Raw genomic sequence first — 7,793 nt, forward strand, 5'->3', positions numbered from 1 at the left:
ATGATGTTTGTTCCCTGCTTACTTTAATACATCTCGTACAATAATGTCATGATGTTTGTTCCCTGCTTACTTTAATACATCTCATACAATAATGTCATGATGTTTGTTCCCTGCTTACTTTAATACATCTGGTACAATAATGTTGTGATGTTTGTTCCCTGCTTAGTTTAATACATCTCGTACAATAATGTCATGATGTTTCTTTGCAGCTTACTTTAATAAGTCTCGTACAATAATGTCATGATGTTTGCTCCCTGCTTACTTTAATACATCTCGTACAATAATGTCATGATGTTTGTTCCCTGCTTACTTTAATACATCTCGTACAATAATGTCATGATGTTTGTTCCTGCTTACTTTAATACATCTCGTACAATAATGTCGTGATGTTTGTTCCCTGCCTACTTTAATACATCTCATCCAATAATGTCCTGATGTTTGTTCCCTGCTTAATTTAATACATCTCGTCCAATAATGTCATGATGTTTCTTTGAAGCTTACTTTAATACATCTCGTACAATAATGTCATGATGTTTGTTCCCTGCTTACTTTAATACATCTCGTACAATAATGTCATGATGTTTGTTCCCTGCTTACTTTAATACATCTCGTACAATAATGTCATGATGTTTGTTCCCTGCTTACTTTAATACATCTCGTACAATAATGTCATGATGTTTGTTCCCTGCTTACTTTAATACATCTCGTACAATAATGTCATGATGTTTGTTCCCTGCTTACTTTAATACATCTCATACAATAATGTCATGATGTTTGTTCCTGCTTACTTTAATACATCTCGTACAATAATGTCATGATGTTTGTTCCCTGCTTACTTTAATACATCTTGTACAATAATGTCATGATGTTTGTTCCCTGCTTACTTTAATACATCTCATACAATAATGTCATGATGTTTGTTCCTGCTTACTTTAATACATCTCGTACAATAATGTCATGATGTTTGTTCCCTGCTTACTTTAATACATCTCGTACAATAATGTCATGATGTTTGTTCCCTGCTTACTTTAATACATCTTGTACAATAATGTCATGATGTTTGTTTCCTGCTTACTTTAATACATCTCGTACAATAATGTCATGATGTTTGTTCCCTGCTTACTTTAATACATCTCGTACAATAATGTCATGATGTTTGTTCCCTGCTTACTTTAATACATCTCATACAATAATGTCATGATGTTTGTTCCCTGCTTACTTTAATACATCTCGTACAATAATGTCATGATGTTTGTTCCCTGCTTACTTTAATACATCTCGTACAATAATGTCATGATGTTTGTTCCTGCTTACTTTAATACATCTCGTACAATAATGTCATGATGTTTGTTCCCTGCTTACTTTAATACATCTCGTACAATAATGTCATGATGTTTGTTCCCTGCTTACTTTAATACATCTCGTACAATAATGTCATGATGTTTGTTCCCTGCTTACTTTAATACATATCATACAATAATGTCATGATGTTTGTTCCCTGCTTACTTTAATACATATCATACAATAATGTCATGATGTTTGTTCCCTGCTTACTTTAATACATCTCATACAATAATGTTGTGATGTTTGTTCCCTGCTTACTTTAATACATCTCGTACAATAATGTCATGATGTTTGTTCCCTGCTTACTTTAATACGTCTCGTACAATAATGTCATGATGTTTGTTCCCTGCTTACTTTAATACATCTTGTACAATAATGTCATGATGTTTGTTCCCTGCTTACTTTAATACATCTCGTACAATAATGTCATGATGTTTGTTCCCTGCTTACTTTAATACATCTCGTACAATAATGTCATGATGTTTGTTCCCTGCTTACTTTAATACATCTCGTACAATAATGTCATGATGTTTGTTCCCTGCTTACTTTAATACATCTCGTACAATAATGTCATGATGTTTGTTCCCTGCTTACTTTAATACATCTCATACAATAATGTCATGATGTTTGTTCCCTGCTTACTTTAATACATCTCGTACAATAATGTCATGATGTTTGTTCCCTGCTTACTTTAATACATCTCATACAATAATGTCATGATGTTTGTTGCCTGCAGAATTTAATACATCTCGTCCAATAATGTCATTATTTTTTTTTCCTGCTTACTTTAATACATCTCCTTCAATATGGTCATGATGTTTGTTCCCTGCTTACTTTAATACATCTCGTACAATAATGTCATGATGTTTGTTCCCTGCTTACTTTAATACATCTCGTACAATAATGTCATGATGTTTGTTCCCTGCTTACTTTAATACATCTCGTACAATAATGTCATGATGTTTGTTCCCTGCTTACTTTAATACATCTCGTACAATAATGTCATGATGTTTGTTCCCTGCTTACTTTAATACATCTCGTACAATAATGTCATGATGTTTGTTCCTGCTTACTTTAATACATCTCGTACAATAATGTCATGATGTTTGTTCCCTGCTTACTTTAATACATCTCATACAATAATGTCATGATGTTTGTTCCCTGCTTACTTTAATACATCGCGTACAATAATGTCATAATGTTTGTTCTTTGCTTACTTTAATACATCTCATACAATAATGTCATGATGTTTGTTCCTGCTTACTTTAATACATCTCCTACAATAATGTCATGATGTTTGTTCCCTGCTTACTTTAATACATCGCGTACAATAATGTCATGATGTTTGTTCTTTGCTTACTTTAATTCATCTCGTACAATAATGTCATGATGTTTGTTCCCTGCTTACTTTAATACATCTCGTACAATAATGTCATGATGTTTGTTCCCTGCTTACTTTAATACATCTCGTACAATAATGTCATGATGTTTGTTCCCTGCTTACTTTAATACATCTCATACAATAATGTCATGATGTTTCTTTGAAGCTTACTTTAATACATCTCGTACAATAATGTCATGATGTTTGTTCCCTGCTTACTTTAATACATCTCGTACAATAATGTCATGATGTTTGTTCCCTGCTTACTTTAATACATCTCGTACAATAATGTCATGATGTTTGTTCCCTGCTTACTTTAATACATCTCGTACAATAATGTCATGATGTTTGTTCCCTGCTTACTTTAATACATCTCATACAATAATGTCATGATGTTTGTTCCCTGCTTACTTTAATACATCTCGTACAATAATGTCATGATGTTTGTTCCCTGCTTACTTTAATACATCTCATACAATAATGTCATGATGTTTGTTCCCAGCTTACTTTAATACATCTCGTAGAATAATGTCATGATGTTTCTTCTTGCTTACTTTAATAAGTCTCGTACAATAATGTCATGATGTTTGCTCCCTGCTTACTTTAATACATCTCGTACAATAATGTCATGATGTTTCTTTGCAGCTTACTTTAATAAGTCTCGTACAATAATGTCATGATGTTTGCTCCCTGCTTACTTTAATACATCTCGTACAATAATGTCATGATGTTTGTTCCCTGCTTACTTTAATACATCTCGTACAATAATGTCGTGATGTTTGTTCCATGCTTACTTTAATACATCTCGTACAATAATGTCATGATGTTTGTTCCCTGCTTACTTTAATACATCTCGTACAATAATGTCATGATGTTTGTTCCCTGCTTACTTTAATACATATCATACAATAATGTCATGATGTTTGTTCCCTGCTTACTTTAATACATCTCATACAATAATGTCATGATGTTTGTTCCCTGCTTACTTTAATACATCTCGTACAATAATGTCATGATGTTTGTTCCCTGCTTACTTTAATACATCTCATACAATAATGTCATGATGTTTGTTCCCTGCTTACTTTAATACATCTCGTACAATAATGTCATGATGTTTCTTTGCAGCTTACTTTAATACATCTCGTACAATAATGTCATGATGTTTGTTCCCTGCTTACTTTAATACATCTCGTACAATAATGTCATGATGTTTGTTCCCTGCTTACTTTAATACATCTCATACAATAATGTCATGATGTTTGTTCCCTGCTTACTTTAATACATCTCGTACAATAATGTCATGATGTTTGTTCCCTGCTTACTTTAATACATCTCGTACAATAATGTCATGATGTTTGTTCCATGCTTACTTTAATACATCTCGTACAATAATGTCATGATGTTTGTTCCCTGCTTACTTTAATACATCTCATAATATAATGTCATGATGCTTGTTCCTGCTTACTTTAATACATCTCGTACAATAATGTCATGATGTTTGTTCCCTGCTTACTTTAATACATCTCGTACAATAATGTCATGATGTTTGTTCCCTGCTTACTTTAATACATCTCATACAATAATGAGATGAGGTTTATTGCCTGGTTACTTTAATACATCTCGTACAATAATGTCATGATGTTTGTTCCCTGCTTACTTTAATACATCTCGTACAATAATGCCACGATGTTTGTTCCCTGCTTACTTTAATACATCTCATACAATAATGTCATGATGTTTGTTCCTGATTACTTTAATACATCTCGTACAATAATGTCATGATGTTTGTTCCCTGCTTACTTTAATACATCTCGTACAATAATGTCATGATGTTTGTTCCCTGCTTACTTTAATACATCTCGTACAATAATGTCGTGATGTTTGTTCCCTGCTTACTTTAATACATCTCATACAATAATGTCATGATGTTTGTTCCTGCTTACTTTAATACATCTCGTACAATAATGTCATGATGTTTGTCCCTGCTTACTTTAATACATCTCATACAATAATGTCATGATGTTTGTTCCCTGCTTACTTTAATACATCTCGTACAATAATGTCATGATGTTTCTTTGAAGCTTACTTTAATACATCTCGTACAATAATGTCATGATGTTTGTTCCCTGCTTACTTTAATACATCTCGTACAATAATGTCATGATGTTTGTTCCCTGCTTACTTTAATACATCTCGTACAATAATGTCATGATGTTTGTTCCCTGCTTACTTTAATACATCTCATACAATAATGTCATGATGTTTGTTCCCTGCTTACTTTAATACATCTCGTACAATAATGTCATGATGTTTGTTCCCTGCTTACTTTAATACATCTCGTACAATAATGTCATGATGTTTGTTCTTTGCTTACTTTAATACATCTCGTACAATAATGTCATGATGTTTGTTCCCTGCTTACTTTAATACATCTCGTACAATAATGTCATGATGTTTGTTCCCTGCTTACTTTAATACATCTCATACAATAATGTCATGATGTTTGTTCCCTGCTTACTTTAATACATCTCGTACAACAATGTCATGATATTTGTTTCCTGCTTTTTTTAATACATCTTGTACAATAATGTCATGATGTTTGTTCCCTGCTTACTTTAATACATCTCGTACAATAATGTCATGATGTTTGTTCCATGCTTACTTTAATACATCTTGTACAATAATGTCATGATGTTTGTTCCCTGCTTACTTTAATACATCTCATACAATAATGTCATGATGTTTGTTCCCTGCTTACTTTAATACATCTCGTACAATAATGTCATGATGTTTGTTTCCTGCTTACTTTAATACATCTCGTACAATAATGTCATGATGTTTGTTCCCTGCTTACTTTAATACATCTTGTACAATAATGTCATGATGTTTGTTCCCTGCTTACTTTAATACATCTCGTACAATAATGTCATGATGTTTGTTCCCTGCTTACTTTAATACATCTCGTACAATAATGTCATGATGTTTGTTCCCTGCTTACTTTAATACATCTCATACAATAATGTCATGATGTTTGTTCCCTGCTTACTTTAATACATCTCGTACAATAATGTCATGATGTTTGTTCCCTGCTTACTTTAATACATCTCATACAATAATGTCATGATGTTTGTTCCCTGCTTACTTTAATACATCTTGTACAATAATGTCATGATGTTTGTTCCCTGCTTACTTTAATACATCTCATACAATAATGTTGTGATGTTTGTTCCCTGCTTACTTTAATACATCTTGTACAATAATGTCATGATGTTTGTTCCCTGCTTACTTTAATACATCTCATACAATAATGTCGTGATGTTTGTTCCCTGCTTACTTTAATACATCTCGTACAATGTCATGATGTTTGTTCCTGTTTACTTTAATACATCTCGTACAATAATGTCATGATGTTTGTTCCCTGCTTACTTTAATACATCTCGTACAATAATGTCATGATGTTTGTTCCCTGCTTACTTTAATACATCTCGTACAATAATGTCATGATGTTTGTTCCCTGCTTACTTTAATACATCTCGTACAATAATGTCATGATGTTTGTTCCCTGCTTACTTTAATACATCTCGTACAATAATGTCATGATGTTTGTTTCCTGCTTACTTTAATACATCTCGTACAATAATGTCATGATGTTTGTTCCCTGCTTACTTTAATACATCTCGTACAATAATGTCATGATGTTTGTTCCCTGCTTACTTTAATACATCTCGTACAATAATGTCATGATGTTTGTTCACTGCTTACTTTAATACATCTCGTACAATAATGTCATGATGTTTGTTCCCTGCTTACTTTAATACATCTCATACAATAATGTCATGATGTTTGTTCCCTGCTTACTTTAATACATCTCATACAATAATGTCATGATGTTTGTTCCCTGCTTACTTTAATACATCTCGTACAATAATGTCATGATGTTTGTTCCCTGCTTACTTTAATACATCTTGTACAATAATGTCATGATGTTTGTTCCCTGCTTACTTTAATACATCTCGTACAATAATGTCATGATGTTTGTTCCTGCTTACTTTAATACATCTTGTACAATAATGTCATGATGTTTGTTCCCTGCTTACTTTAATACATCTCGTACAATAATGTCATGATGTTTGTTCCTGCTTACTTTAATACATCTTGTACAATAATGTCATGATGTTTGTTCCCTGCTTACTTTAATACATCTCGTACAATAATGTCATGATGTTTGTTCCCTGCTTACTTTAATACATCTCGTACAATAATGTCATGATGTTTGTTCCCTGCTTACTTTAATACATCTCGTACAATAATGTCATGATGTTTGTTCCCTGCTTACTTTAATTCATCTTGTAAAATAATGTCATGATGTTTGTTTCCTGCTTACTTTAATACATCTCATACAATAATGTCATGATGTTTGTTCCCTGCTTACTTTAATACATCTCGTACAATAATGTCATGATGTTTGTTCCCTGCTTACTTTAATACATCTCATACAATAATGTCATGATGTTTGTTACCTGCTTACTTTAATACATCTCGTACAATAATGTCATGATGTTTGTTCCCTGCTTACTTTAATACATCTCGTACAATAATGTCATGATGTTTGTTCCCTGCTTACTTTAATACATCTCGTACAATAATGTCATGATGTTTGTTCCCTGCTTACTTTAATACATCTCGTACAATAATGTCATGATGTTTGTTCCCTGCTTACTTTAATACATCTCGTACAATAATGTCGTGATGTTTGTTCCATGCTTACTTTAATACATCTCGTACAATAATGTCATGATGTTTGTTCCCTGCTTACTTTAATACATCTCATACAATAATGTCATGATGTTTGTTCCCTGCTTACTTTAATACATCTCGTACAATAATGTCATGATGTTTGTTCTTTGCTTACTTTAATACATCTCGTAGAATAATGTCATGATGTTTGTTCCCTGCTTACTTTAATACATCTCGTACAATAATGTCGTGATGTTTGTTCCATGCTTACTTTAATACATCTCGTACAATAATGTCATGATGTTTGTTCCCTGCTTACTTTAATACATCT

Source organism: Protopterus annectens, chromosome 8.part0 (genome assembly GCF_019279795.1).
Source record: "Protopterus annectens isolate FY-2018-M chromosome 8.part0, PAN1.0, whole genome shotgun sequence".
NCBI classification, from domain to species: domain Eukaryota; kingdom Metazoa; phylum Chordata; order Ceratodontiformes; family Protopteridae; genus Protopterus; species Protopterus annectens.